The following is a 15,000-nucleotide window of genomic DNA, read 5'->3' on the forward strand; positions in this document are numbered from 1 at the left end:
TTTCCTTTTGGACATAGGATTAAATGCTGTGTCAAAAATCCCCACTTGTTCTCAGGGGTTCTACACCGTACCAGGAATGCAATTAAACAGTAATGGTGACATTCATCTCTCCTGCTTCTAATCTGAAGTGTTGAATTCCAGTGAGAATTTGTTCACAAATTCTCAAGCATAACTTCATGTGATAGTGATATTCTTCATTAATTTATCATGTTCAGTGATGCCATTTAGTAGGCATTTTCAGTTTTCATGGTCATATTTTTAATGTCTTTCTCTCTCTTTCAGACAAGATTACCTACCTCGTTGGCAAAAGGGAAGTCAGGTGTTGTCATCTTTTTTTGATTCCAGCAAGGCTTTTGATACTGATTCTCACAGGATCCTTCTGGATAAAACACCAGCATACAACTAGACAAAAACATAATGCAACTGGTAAACAGTTGGCTGATGGGTCAGGCTAGTCAGTTTGTATAAATGAGGCTACATCAGGCTGTGAGATAGTCAGTAGTGATATTCTGCATGGGCCCTTTTAGGGACAATTCTCTTTAATGGTTTCAACATTGATTTAGGTACAGTACTAAAAAGGTATACTAAGTTAGTTTGGAGACAACACTAAACTGGGAGGAGTTATTGATTTCATTGAGGGTAGAGATGTCTTGTAGAGACATCTCAATAAATGGGAAGGCTGGGCAATCACCAAACACGTGTTAGAATTCAAAAAGTGTCTGGACAGTGTTCTCAGAAATATAGTTCGAATTTTGGGTAGTTCTGTGTGGAGCTAGGATTTGGACTTGGTGATACTTATAGGACCTTTCCAATTCAGGATATTCTGATTCTAAGATTCTATGATAACTGAATATGAAAGAGATCTAAAGCGTTAAAAATACAGAAGACCATTCACTTTGCTCTTTGGTTCTGAGGATACAAGGATGTTCACATACTGACATACTGACTATGGATTATTTTCAGATAGCTATAGCTGTTCAGATAAATGCCATTACCAAAGCCTCAATCTTCAGGCATTATGTTTATTTTTCAGAACAAGTGTGATCAGCTTAAAGATAAGGCAGATATAGAAAATCTCCTACTTCTACATAACAAAGAACTGTTTTATCTTTATGGCTGGACATTGTGTAAAAAGACAAAATCAGCCACAATTAAAACAGTGTTCACAATTTTTTTGAAGACACGAAGAGGAGTCAGTGAAATATTATTTCTGTCATTTCTCTGAGAGTCTAATGAAAACTTCCATATAAACACATAGCAAGGAGCTCTGAGCATACTTGAGAGCAGCTGCTGGATAGATGAAGCTCTGCATACAATATCCCCTGGCCAAGTGAAAGAAATTCTTGGTGGAGTTCACATTATGCCCTTTTCCCTACATAATGAAGATTAAGTGGTAAATATTCTTATCTGGAATTGTGGCTAACCGGTGCTGTCTGCAGACCACAGCTCTGTGAAGTCTTATAACTAACTCATCTGGTCACAGTCCTCATTCTGTGTTTTGTTCTTACAACTCATCCTTGCAAAGAATCATTACATACACAACATACCCCTGCTCTGAAATGTGTGTACCTGTAGGTCTGCATACTGATGTATCCATATGACTGTGAATCAGCACCTGCAAAGTGCTCAGATTTCTGTCTCTTGTCATTCTGTGAACTCCTGTATACTTGCCAGAAGCTAGAAGCTTATACACTAACATCTGAAGAAAAGACAGGAAACATCTGGGTCCAGATTAGTTCATTTATATGTAAACTCTTACCAAGTGTAGATCTCCTGAAGAAGGAGTTAATTTAGCTGTCTGAAAACAGTGAAAAAATAGTGACATCACTAGCACCATTATTTATACTTCCAGGCACTAATTACACACCGTGACAATATACAGATATTCAAAGGATTTGTTTCTGTCTCTGCACTAAGCGGTATTCAGTTTTCTGTTGCAAATTTAAAATACTGTGTCTAGAGTTTCATCTCCCAGTAAATAACTCTATATGTACATAGGACTATCTCTTCTCAAAAGAATTTACACTAAGGTTTAGACAAAAAGATAAGAAGAAGGAAAATATCACTCAGATAATAGGTACCTATATTTCTGCTAGGAAACCTCAGGTAAATCTTGGTCTGGAGATATACCAGCATTAAATCAAATACTTCTTATTTCAGTAGAACTGATCGAGAAAAAAGGAACATCACAACCATTGTAAAAACTCAGTTTTCTGTACACATCAAAAGCATTGTAATTCCGATATATTCTTAATTGTTAATCCTTTGAACATAGGCTTCCTGGAAATATATATTTTTTTCCTATCTGTGCTTTTTTTATGTAAACTGGGGTAACCTTGTTAGTAGTAAATGCTGACTGTCAGGATCAAAACCACTCTCCAGCACAGGTGAATTAGAAGTAGCAGATTATTCCAAGTCTTGCAGGAAAATGTTTCCTGTTCCTACCACTGAATAGAATAAACAAAAGATAAAGAATATTATTGAGGGCATTGTCTAAATGTCTTTTGAATACTGACAGGCATGAGACATTAACCATCTCTCTAGGAAGCTGTTCCAGTGCTTGACTACACTCACATAAACAAAGTTTTCCTGATATCCAGCCTGTACCTCCCTCTGCGCAGCTTTGTCTTCCAGCATGTCATGTCATCAGTTACCATGGAGCAGAGACTGGCTTCTCCCTCTCCACTTTCCTTCAAGGAGCTGTAAAGTACAGTGATTTCACCTCCCAGCATCCTTTTCTCCAACATGAATCAAAGTGTCCTCAGCCTCTCCTCATAGACATGACTTTCAGTCTTTGTACTAGCTTCATTGTCCTCTGACTTTCAAGGTTGGTTTTCAAGGACCTTAATGTCATTTTTATGACATTATGACCTCAATATTCAAAGTAGGGCTTCAAAATATTGCACTTCTTTTTTGCTGTCTGGCTATGCTGTATTTAATGAACTCCACAATGCATTTTGCCATTTTGGCCAACTGCTGCCTCTTTCTGAGCCTGCTGTCACCAGGCCTCCTCCTGTTAAGCTGCTCTCCAGCAGCTGATCTCCTAGTCTGTGCCTGTGTCTAGCATTACTCTATGCCAGGTACAGAACCCTGCGCTTTCCTTCGTTGAACTTCATGACATTGCTCCGTGCTCCAATGTATATAGATCTCTGCAAGGCCTCTCATTTCTCTAGGGAATTGATGGCACTTCCCAGTTTAGTATTGTCAGCAAAGTTGCAGAAGTAGCACTCCAGTCCTTCATCCAGACCACTGGCAAAAATTTTGAAAGAGAATAGCCTTAGAGTTGAGCCCTGGCGAATAACAGTGGTGACTATCCGCCACCTAGAGGCAGATCCTTTTACCGCAACACTTCGAGCTCTACCGTTGAGCCGTTTCACCTGGAATAGCACGAACCAGCTTATTTCATAGCTGGACAGTATACCCAGAAGGATGCCATCAAATATTGTATCAGAACCTTTACTTACATCCAGAAAGATTACATTCACTTCCTTCAGCCACCGATCATCAATCACCTTATTGTAGAAAGAGATCAAATTACTAAGGGTGGACTTTCCCTTGATGAAGCCATATTGACTATGCCTGATAATAGCTTTGTTCTTTAACAGACTTTCAGTACCCTCCAGGACAATCTTCTCCATAACTTTTAAAGGGACTGAGGTGAAACAACGTGAAAGATGTGTAGCTTCCTGTGTCTTCTTTCATGCCGTGTACACAGATAACATTGACTAACTTCTGGTAAGCAAGGACCTCCCCAGATACCCAATACCTTCCATAAACTGTTGAGAGGGGTCCAGCTATAACATATGCTAATTCCTTCAGCACTCTGAGTTGAAACCCATTTCACCCCAAGGACTTCTGAGTGTTCAGCTAACACAGCTGTTTCCTTGCAATTTCATGTTGGAAATCTGTTGCTAATGTTTAAATACATAGCTCTGATAACCATCTTCACACCATTTTTCTTTTGTTTACACTTCGTTGATTTAATTGACATCACGGAGAGGCTACAAGAATGCCTAAGCAAGAAAATTTACATCGAGTTCTGTAGACAAAACAGCTGATACCATTTTCACAGCAATCTGTCTCAAAAACCAAGATGCCAAGAGACTTCTCTCCTCTGACAATCCTGATGATGCTGTTCTTGTCTCTCTCACCTTTAAAACACAGAAATTCTGCTTGTATATTTAGAATGAGTGCATTTCTCAGATCTCTGGGAAAAAAAAAAATAATAATAATGAAACCCTCACCATCCTCCCACCCCATATTACATTGATTCTTATGGGGAAAAATTGCCTTGCTGCTGTTAAATTTCTAACTGTCACACTTTTCTTGAATGTCATGAATTGCAAAGGATAGCTGTACTAAGAATTACAATGAAAGAAGAAACCATATTGACCAATGGATCTATGAGGTCAGGAACATACACACACTTTTTTTTTTTTTTTTTACTTTACGTAACTAGGTGCAGTTTGCACTCTGATACTTTTATGGATGAAAACTCCAGTCTAATTCTATTCAACTGCTTTCCATCACAGCAATTTCTGCTGGCTTTTTTTTTTTTTTTTTTTTTTTCTCTCCATTGCTGGTGCTGCTGTGGCACCAGGATGACTAAGGATTTGCTCTTCCTTTAGCTAGTGTTCATTGCATAGATGTCCTTAGAAACAGAATAAAATCCTGTCACGAAACACAGGAGGAGCTTTTTCTGTACTGAAATAATAAGGAAAATCTGTAATATAAGAGCACCAAATTCATGGTGAATGATTACTGACTGAATATTTTGTATGAGAAATATGTCAGATGCTGAGAAGACAAGCCTAACACACTGGTATCTTAAAATGCATTTTTTTTCATGGAAATCTGGAATTTAAAATACAATATTTGCTTTTAATAAAAATTATATAGATTATTTGCTTGGGATGAAGAGGCACTGGAACATGTTGCCAGAGAAGTGGATACATCATCTCCTAGGTGTTTAAGGCCGGGTTGAATGGAGCCCTGAGTAACTTGATCTGGTGGATGACAAAGCTGTCCACAGGAGGGGAGCTGGAATTAAGTGATCTTTAAGGTCCCTTTCAACCCAAGTCAATCTATGGTTTCACGATTCTATGATTTTCTGTGATAGTGTATATAAGTCAGCCCAAAAGTAATTTGTCCTATTTATTTCCAGTATAACTACAACAAATACAAAGAGCACAATAACACTATCTGATAGAGCAAATTCTCAGATACAAAATGCTATTTTTCAAGATAGCCACTACAATTAACTATGCATTTTTGCTAGGGATGGACAAGAGTCTGCATGGTACATTCAAAAGTCTGCACCAGCAAAGGTGACCCACTGTTTCACAGTTGCTATGATAGTATCATAGTCATTGCTAGGAAAATGTTGCCCAAGCCATCTTTCACTGGCCCAAATAGATAAAGAAGGAGCCAAATCCCAATGATACAGTGGGTGTGTTAAGACAATCCAGCCAAGACTGGCAATGTGCTCTACAGTCATCAGACCAGCATGGGGCCTGGCATTCTTGTTGCAGTAGAACTGTTGTCTTCTTCTGTGGCCTGACTCTACAAGTTCAAGCCTTCAGCTTAGTCAGTGTTGCAATGTCGTGTCAGAATTGGTGGTTTGTCCAGGTTTCAGGAAATCCAGAAGGATCACCTCTTTCCTATCACAAAAGACAATGCACATCACTTTACCTGTGCAGGCTGCATCATGAACTTTTCCTTTGATGGAGAATTCACATCACCACTCTGTACACTGTCATTCTGACTCCAGCTTGTAGTGGTGATACCATGTCTTATCACAGGCGATCCAGGAAACTGCTACTGTCAGCCTATCTGTTCAATATGTCCTGACAGTCTTGCAGACAGCATTCTTTTTTTTTTTTTTTTTTCCCCCCCCTTTGTGGACATTCATGAGACCTACCTGGTGCAAACTTTGAGATATCCCAGTCTTATCAACATAATTTCCAATGCATTGAAGCAGATATTCAGCTCCATACACAGTTCCCTGTGTACGTGATCTCATTAGGAGACTTACCTTGTTGTCACCTAGGGCAGTGTTTTTTAAATATCAGAATAATACAAAATACAGGTTTAGAAGAAACTGAGCTCAGTGTATAACAACTGCAATTTTACATATTTTTTTTTAAGAATTCTCCTTTCCCTAGGAATCACTAATATCTGTGTACCTCCAGTGCAAGTCACTTTGCTTTTCAGAAGATTCTTGGTATAATGAACAGTCAGAACATCAAATAAAAGCCATTTTGGCCCATAGGGACATCATGTTGCACCTGCAAATGAATACAAAAAGACCTACTTACTGAATCTAACAATGCAGTTATATAACAAAATTATTATTGCATCTTCAGTTATATGTTTCAGATCTTATCGCAATTTCTTTTTCACTTGACAGGAAAGAAAAATATTCCAGTCTGGAAAGGAAATGAATATAAACTAAATAATATTCATCAAAGAGAAAGATTACAATTGTTAGTTTTTCATTAATTTCAGAAGCATTTATGAGGCATGCAGATTGACTGTGAGCATACTTAGAATTCATAAACATATTCTGAATGCTCTGGATGTGTTATAAAGAGATGCCAGATTGTTTTAATTGGCTGTTCAGTTTAACTGCTCTCACATTATTTCTGTTCCTTCACTGTTTGACAAATTTATTAGCAGGAGGACAGTGGGTAAAAAAAAATATCAAATAATACACTATTAACATTTCTGGTTTCACAAAATAACTACTGAAAGCATAATAAGCCCTGGGTATCCAGCAACCCAGTATTTGGAAATATAATATCTAGCCCTTTTTATTAATATATATATATATAATATATAAATTTAAATTTATTAAATTATATAATTAAATTAAATTATTATAATTTAAATTTAATTTAAATTATAATATATATATATATATATAAAACGTAAAAAAACCATAATTCAAATAGTATCCTCTCATAACCGAATCACCTTGTAATTTAAGCGGCAAAACACATGAGCCTAAGATTCAACAAAATATACAGGATAAAAGAAGAAATACAGCTGTGTATTGGAATTGTCAGTATGCTTACATATATCCTAACCCATTTCTGCATTAACCATGCTAAATTCTTGAATGTTCTGATTCTTCAAAGAAACATATTTTGGAAAAATATTTTCCTTGACAACACTGCTGTATTGTGTGAAACAAATAGGTGCAAACACAAATTTAGCTTGGAGATTTTGTTCTTAGAATTGAATGAAAAAGCAGCACCAAGAGAGTAACAGCTTTCCTGGAACAAAGTAGGTATTTTAGGCACTCCAATATTAAGCATGCCATTTATCCTTAATTCTCCTTTTCTATAGCATGCTGTTAGTGGCTGAAAATAAAGGCAAGTATAGTTACTGAACCTCTTTGTGAGCCCTGAAAGCTGGTAGCATTGCAAATGAATTAGAAATTCTCTCAAATGTAAGAATAACAGAAGCAAATCATGCACCTAAGTTTTTGCACAGTTAGCAGAAAGACAAAAAATACAAAATATCAGAGGTTCTGCTCAAATAATTGATTTAATCAGTGTCAGACTAACTAAGCATCTGCATTACAAGCTGGCTTACATACAAGAAAACAATGTGTGTGTGACAATTCCTTTCTATTTTGTTTCTTCACCACCCACTGCGGTGTTTGTATTTTTTGCATTTCATACACCTGAATGACAGTTAAAAATAGAAGACTACTGGAATACTCGAAATTCATCCTTAAAGCTTTCCATATCAGAGCCTAAGTTAAGCATATATTGAAATCTGCACTGATTTTCTAATTGACAAACTGCATTTGGAGCTCAATCTTCATGAGAACGTACAGAATGATGTCTTTTTCCTTGAAGAGCTATTCTTACAATGCAGATACACTCAATACCTTGCAGGAATTTTAAGTCTCAATGAAATAGCATGAGGTTACAAAAAAAACGCCAGAGTTTTGTCCCCCCCAATGTTACTTCCACAGAATTAACAAGGTCTTGGCTTCAAAGGGCAATTTTTACTAGAATCCTTTCTCACGTATTTTTACCGATCATTTTTTCTCTACATTCCACATGCCTTGATAAAAAAATAATTGAAAAATCACAACCTTTGGTGCGATCATAATTGTTACTGTGTCTGTTCCAGGAACATGGGCAGGCTTACTCACCTGGTTCTCCCTGGCTACAGCAGCTAACACTTTCTCTCACTTTAATGTCTTTTCATGAAGAAAATTCATCAAACACTAATTGATTTGAAATTGCTGTTTGCTTCCTAACCCACTACAGGAAAATGGCCTGCAGCTTCACAACAACCTTAATGAAGTTCAATTAGACTTGCTTTCCCTCTCTGGTGCTATAGTTACATGGACGTTCTCTGACCCACTACTCTTTTCCTATATTTGTAAGTTTTCTCAGACAAACCACGTCAGAATGAGCACAAAGCAACACCTGTGCTGTCAGCATAGAAGAGAGGCCTGAAATGCAAGTAGATGTATAAATGAGGTTGATTTAGGATCTGTACCATGGCATAGCTGATTTAGCTGATTTTGACTGAAATGAAGGAGGAGATCATCTCCAGCAAAAGAAGCTTCTCTAGCAGATCTGTAGCAAGAAGTTGCATTGCTGAAATTCTCACAAAGTCAGTTGTCTGTGACACAAAGAATTAATGCTTTTGAAATTAGCAAATTCACCCAACGCATACCTGTAGGAACGTACTGAGGGTTTTGTTTGGTGGTTGGTTTTGTTTTTTGAGGCTTAAATCTGAAAGTAAAAAAGAAAAAAAAAATGTGGAAAAAGGAAATGAAAATATAAAAATAAACATTGCCTTTCAACCACTAGAAATGATTGTACCTGTTAGCCAAATGTACCAATACCCGTAATATAATAACAAGAACGCAGCTTGAGACAGTGGAATTCTAACTATTGGAAAGAACAGTAAAAGGTCTTGAACTTTCACAAGTAAGCAGCAGTCAAAATAGTATGAGGATTTGGCTTGTTTACAGTAGGGTTTAATACTTGTATAAGGAGACTCACCTGTGATGACTCCCCTCGGAAAGCAGCGCTTCAAGCCCAACTGTGGTAATAAATGCTCCATTTGAAGGGGATTATCTCCTCCCCCTCTTCTTCTGATTTTTCAGAACAAAGCAGGAGGTGGAGAGAAGGAGGGGGAGATAATCCCTTTAGCACTTAGCACTTCACACCTGCCAGGTAAGTAATAAATGCTGCATTCCAGGGGGATTAGCACAGTACTTGTTTAGAGTGGAATAGAATGCTTTCAGACATTGGACCAACCCCCTGGGACAAAAGTCCAGCTTAGGTTTTGTCATTTAATTACTTCTTATAGTCTTCTTGCATTTGTTTGTTTGCTAACTCAAGTACAACAGTATGAAAACAACAAAAGCTGAGTTTCTCGATTTTCTGTGTTTCTGTGTGTATGCCATGAGAAAACTTAAGCATATTGATACAATAAACAATTGATAATAAGATAACGTTGTATTATTTAAAGATATGCATTCCACAAGAGGTAGAACGCTCTTCATGAAACCCATATCCCATACAATGAAGTGTTCCTGAACTGAAGGTATGTTGAAGGAAGTTCATTCTGGTCAGTGTATTAGTATCCTCACAGCAACACTCAACAATGTGACGCACTGTCATCAACAACCTATTATGCTTGCATTTTTCTAATCTTCACTTTGTATTTTAGTTGTGTGAATATTGCAATAAAATAATGATAATCTTGCATAGTGTGAAAGCTAACATATATTTTGGTGTTATATTTGAGTCATTCTGTCCAGAATTTCTCTTTGGGAACTGCAGTAGTGAGTCTAACCTGAATGAAAGGAAAAAGAGGAGAAAAATAACAATAATAATAATAACAATAATAATAATAATAATAAAGACATCTTGTCATCTCCAAAGAACAGAAGACTCTTCCACTCTACTCTTCCTTTTTAGGACTTTCTCTTCCATTTACCTGGAAGATACAATTTAATATAGATTATATTGCCTGTGCTTTTCTCTGCATACCTGCGTGTTGCTTGACCACAGATGTCAGGTGGACACCAGATGAGAAACCCTGGGGCATCTGAAATGATGCCAGATGCCTCTGTTTTCTTCCCAAATCTCACTCTATATCGGCTATATGTAATAGTTGGTATTTAACTATAATGGACCTATTTTTTTCCCTAGGCTTAAAATATGAGCAAGTAAAGAACCCACCCTTCTAACATAAACAGCTATGGATAAAATAGCTCTTATACATTTTTTTATTTCCCAGGGTGAATATAGCAAAGCTCTGCCTAGTTAAAGATGTGGGAGAGATCACAACATCTTTAGGCTTGCTGAGAGTCTCAGAAACAGATCCCCCTTGCTGGGAAGGTCTCGGGTAGCCTCTATATGAATCACTTCTTCACAAGCATACCTCAGGAGCTCTGAAATTTGAAGCAAATAGGTTTTACTCTTTAGAGACAGCTAAAACAGTTCTTTTTGTCCAGATATTTTGAAGTTCCATACCTCTGCTAAGTTATAGTTCAGTAAACACAGAATCATAATATATGTTATTTAAAAGGATTTTTCATATCAATTTCTAAAGGTGGAGGAGAGAACATGGATGAGAGCTTTTTTCATGAAACTGGACATAGTAAGCTGAAGTCTAACTTCAAAATAATGTTATTTTTGTTGTTTCATTTTAGTGTCTCCTTCCACATGATTAAAAAAAGAGATATGTACAATAAATACAAAACAGTTAATAGGAAAAGATTTTGTCATTCTCCTGAACTCCTACCTTTTTATTTTCTATACAGGAAAATTAAACTGTTGCCCATCACGTCTTTCATTAGAAAAGCATTTCAGCAGAGTGTATCTCTACATGAAGTACAACTGTTGGCTTCAGTGAATGTTTCGTGCTGGATTGCAAAATATGACACACAATACACAGGTAAAAAAATTTGTGATGTCATCACATATGGAGGAATGTGCAGGACAGTATGTGCCCTACAGACTAGTTAAGTCTTTTACCTAATTAGTGAGAAAAGGCTTTTTTACTCAGTACGTGTGCATATTTAATTCCACACTTTTAATTTAGTACAGAGCAGAGGTAGTGGAGAACAGAGTATTTTAAAATAATACATTTTCTGTGAGATTTCCCTACTCACCATCATTCTTTCTCAGAAACAGAATGCATCTTAGTGGCAACTTCAGCTACCACTTTCACTTACTAACATTTTCTTCTAGAGCAGAAAACAAAGAAACCCAAACAGTACATACCTTAGAATATAATCTCAGAATAGTAAATTCTCCAAGAAAAATCTTGGTGCTAACTGTCCTGTGTCTTCTATTCCAAAAAAGTGCAAGGAAGAAATACAACACATCATGTTCCCAAAGACCATAGTAGCAAGCATGTCTGCCATTAATTATCTTTTTTGATACTGAATTTTGACAATGTAGCATGGTAATACAAAGAGAAACAAGAGATGAAGTGAGAAAATACAAAAGGCACTGCATTATCCCAAAGAGAGTGGGGACACAAAAAATTTATGTTCAAGGTCTATTCCAAAAAGTAATGTCCGTATTTTATTACTTTGATGCACAACATCAGAGATGGATGTTGGTGGTATGGCAGTAGAGGCTGAAACTTCCCACCAGTATTCCATTACATGCCATGAGTAGAAACAGCAAAGGTGGGTCACCTCCACAGGTGTAGATTTTGGCAACCAAAGCATGCAGGCTCTTGTTCATCATCAGCGAAAATGCATGGCCAATGTTGGTAACAAAGTTGAAGAATAGTGTTTTGTGGCTGAGAACTATATATTCTATGTATTTGCTGTTCTTATTTTGTTGTCTAAATTCAGTAGTAGGGAGGAGGCCTAGAACATGGGTTGCTGTTTGTGATAATCACTGTAAACAAAGAAAAGAGAAGCTTGTCATTACAGAATCAATTTCATGAAACCATGGTTTCTGAAAAGCTAAGTGAAGGTACGTTTAGGCATCCTAATAAATGTTGCAGCTGAAGTTGGGTCTCTGCCATCTCCTTTAGTTAAAATGGAGTTTTTGGGGAAGCAAGACCCCAGAGGGGAATGTGATCATGAAATTAATGTGAGTGGGTGGTTTAAGATAAAATTCTTAGCTCAATGTTAGAAGATTCAGAAAAGTATGATTAATTAATGCCAGTAAACATGATTTTGGGCCAGACAAGAACATGACCATGGCACATCCGGAGATAGCAGAATGTCAGAACATGAGGGAGTAGTGTTGTAGAATAAGAAGGTATGGTTTACGATAGCTCACATCTATTTTAAGAGTTTTTCAAAGAAGATACATTAATGACAAAACTATAATAAAGATCTTCCAGTTACATGACACCTTTGAGATGACATTCAAGGTTTTTGTAATCTGTCTGTTTCTCAGTAACATTGACGCAACAACTGTCCTGCACAGTCAGATGTAATAAAAGTGTAAATTTCAGTATGCATACTCATTAGATGTAAATTGTTTCATACTGAGAGAAGAGAATAAAAGTCCACTCAAGGTGTCATAGAACAAAGGAAGGTATTTTGCAAAACATCTCCGTCAAGTCATAGAATCTGACTTAAGAGTTCCTCTTAAGTGTATAGTTCAGCAAATTGATTTTTAGTTTTTGAAATGGAATTAAACATTTCCTAGTGGCAGAATCATGAGACACATGTGCATAGAAACACAAGAGCATGTGGGTGGAATTCAAAATCTAGTACATGTCTAATGCACAAGCTGTTGCAGACTGTGATAAATGGGAAATTAAAAAAAAAAAAAAAAAACAATTGGAAAAAATAATTTTAAGATTTGGATGATAAAAACATTGTGAACACATTACAAAGAACAACAGAATTTAGAATAATAATTATTTTTGCAGAACTTTAATTAGCTCATTTTCTTAAGTGCATCTCAGGTTGTTTTCATAACTATTTCTCTTGTTTATCTGAAACATTCAGTCATAAGGATCTCCACTTTGACTAAATAACAGAAGTCTTTAAATTTTGATCATTTTGTGATTCCGTGATTATATATTTACCAGCATGTTTGTATTAAATGATATTACATCTAGCCAATTCAGAGGGAAAAAAAAGAAAATGTAAAAAGCAAAAAAAACCTAAAAATAGGTCAAATATGTATGTATAAATGGAAAAGCTTATATCAGGACATATGTATGAGGGTTGTTCCAAAGGTAATGTCCCCTTTTTTTGTACCTTGGCCCAAGATATCAGAGGCAGATGTTGGTGGTATGGCAGTAGAAGTTAAAACTTCCCACCAATATCCCGTTTCATGTTGTTGCTATGTGACAGTTGGCAGCAGAGGGACAGTCTGACAAAATGGTGTCTGACATGGAAATGGGTTTGAAGCAAAGGTGTGTTTCTGAATTCCGCCACGCAGATAAATTGCATCCACTGACATTCATGGGCTGTCGATGAACGTTTCTGGAGACTTGAGAGTGGGTGTGAGTACAGTGAGGTGGTGGGTGGTGCATTTCAGCAGTGGCAACTGCAGTGTATGTGAAAGACACACCAATTTCTGAAAGGCCATGAAGATTTTCATGAGTATGGCATGCAAGCTCTCATTCATTGCTGGCAAAAATGCAATGCTACTGGTCATGACTACGTTAAAAAACAGGGTTTTTTAGCAGATAATTAGCTTTATCAGCGATCTTTGTGTTGAATTTTCCATGGAAATAACTTGCAGAGTGACCCACATACATGCATACATATGTACTTATGCATGCTCACATGCACACACATTTTGTCATTTATCCTGATATTTTTTCCTCATTCCCATGACCTCCTTGGTTTATACAACCCATCCTAGGTGGCTCCTCTTTTCACCTTGGGAGACTAACATCTCTGTGAATAGGTGAATCTTTCTTGAAAACCTTGCTTATACTTCTAGGTTGCCAAATCCACATTTAAGTAAATGAATTTGGATTTGGAAATGCTACCTTTCATTTATATTTGCAAGGTACTACTGTGTAGGGTAAATTTGCAGAGATTAAACATTGGTTTTTTTTTATTTTGGAGAGCTCATATCAATCTCCTACTACTGTGTTAAATATTTAATCACCTGTCCCAGTACAAAACAAACCTCACTTGTTGAATTCAATCTTTCTATACTTGCTTGCAAAGACTACAAAGAAAATTTCCTTAACAAACTACTACAGTTTTACATAATTTTTCTCTCATTGCTTTCTAGTTTTATTCTCACTGCCACAGCAAATATATCTATTCACATAATTACTTTTTTCCCTCTTATTTTAATCAAATTCTAAAAATGGTTAAATGGTTCATTACATCTCCTTACATTTGCACACCACTGATTCTTCATCCAAACAAACAAAAACAGTAATTTTTCATGTATTGTCTCAGCAAAAAAAGTTGATTTTTTTTTATTATTTCATAACCTCAGTAAGTATAATGCTCTGCCATAGAGAAATGTTGAGTTACCCACTGGAATAAAATTCCTGTTATTCACACATCTTATGGAACACTGTAAGCATATTAGATAGCAGGACAGATTGTTTGCAGAAGGTTCCTGCCTGCATAGTGAGGCCATCCCTCAAGACTGATCCAAAGATAGGGACTGGTAACAACTAGTCCTTTGAGACTGTAGTCAGCAAAGCAAGGAAAGAAAGCATTCTTAATAAGGTAACAAGACCAGAGGACTTGTCAACTAAGGGACACTCCAAGAGGTCCCAGGACAACACCACAAAAATACTGAGCATGTGCAAGGATGTGGGAACCTTAAAGATTTCAATGAAAGTGCTGAATAAATATACATGGTCTGGGAGTATCTTTACATATGTAACACAAGTGATGTATATAAGCTGAAGATCTTTTGTGCCAGATATACACACTTAAGTGGAGGGATCCCCCATGCAATGGCACCACAATAAAGAATGTCTACTTCTTAATACCACATTGGTTTTAAGGAGCTGTCTCTTAGACCAATGTTTTTGTCCAGTAACACATGTAGT

At 36.7% G+C, this 15,000-nt stretch overlaps 1 long non-coding RNA gene across 3 annotated transcripts; it reads right to left on the reverse strand.

Moving 5' to 3' along the window:
• Positions 1-296: 296 nt before the first annotated feature.
• LOC125690074 (uncharacterized) lies at positions 297-9,161 on the reverse strand. 3 transcript variants are annotated; one of them, XR_007375497.1, is made up of 4 exons: positions 9,036-9,161; positions 8,704-8,762; positions 6,186-6,287; positions 297-402 (listed from the first exon to the last, which is right to left on the reverse strand). It is a non-coding gene; the product is annotated as an uncharacterized LOC125690074 (long non-coding RNA). The 3 variants fall into 3 exon arrangements; XR_007375495.1 differs by lacking the exon at positions 297-402 and adding an exon at positions 1,457-4,207; XR_007375496.1 differs by lacking the exon at positions 297-402 and adding an exon at positions 5,042-5,660.
• Between the last annotated feature and the right edge of the window lie 5,839 nt (positions 9,162-15,000).

Source organism: Lagopus muta, chromosome 1, assembly GCF_023343835.1.
Source record: "Lagopus muta isolate bLagMut1 chromosome 1, bLagMut1 primary, whole genome shotgun sequence".
NCBI lineage: Eukaryota > Metazoa > Chordata > Aves > Galliformes > Phasianidae > Lagopus > Lagopus muta.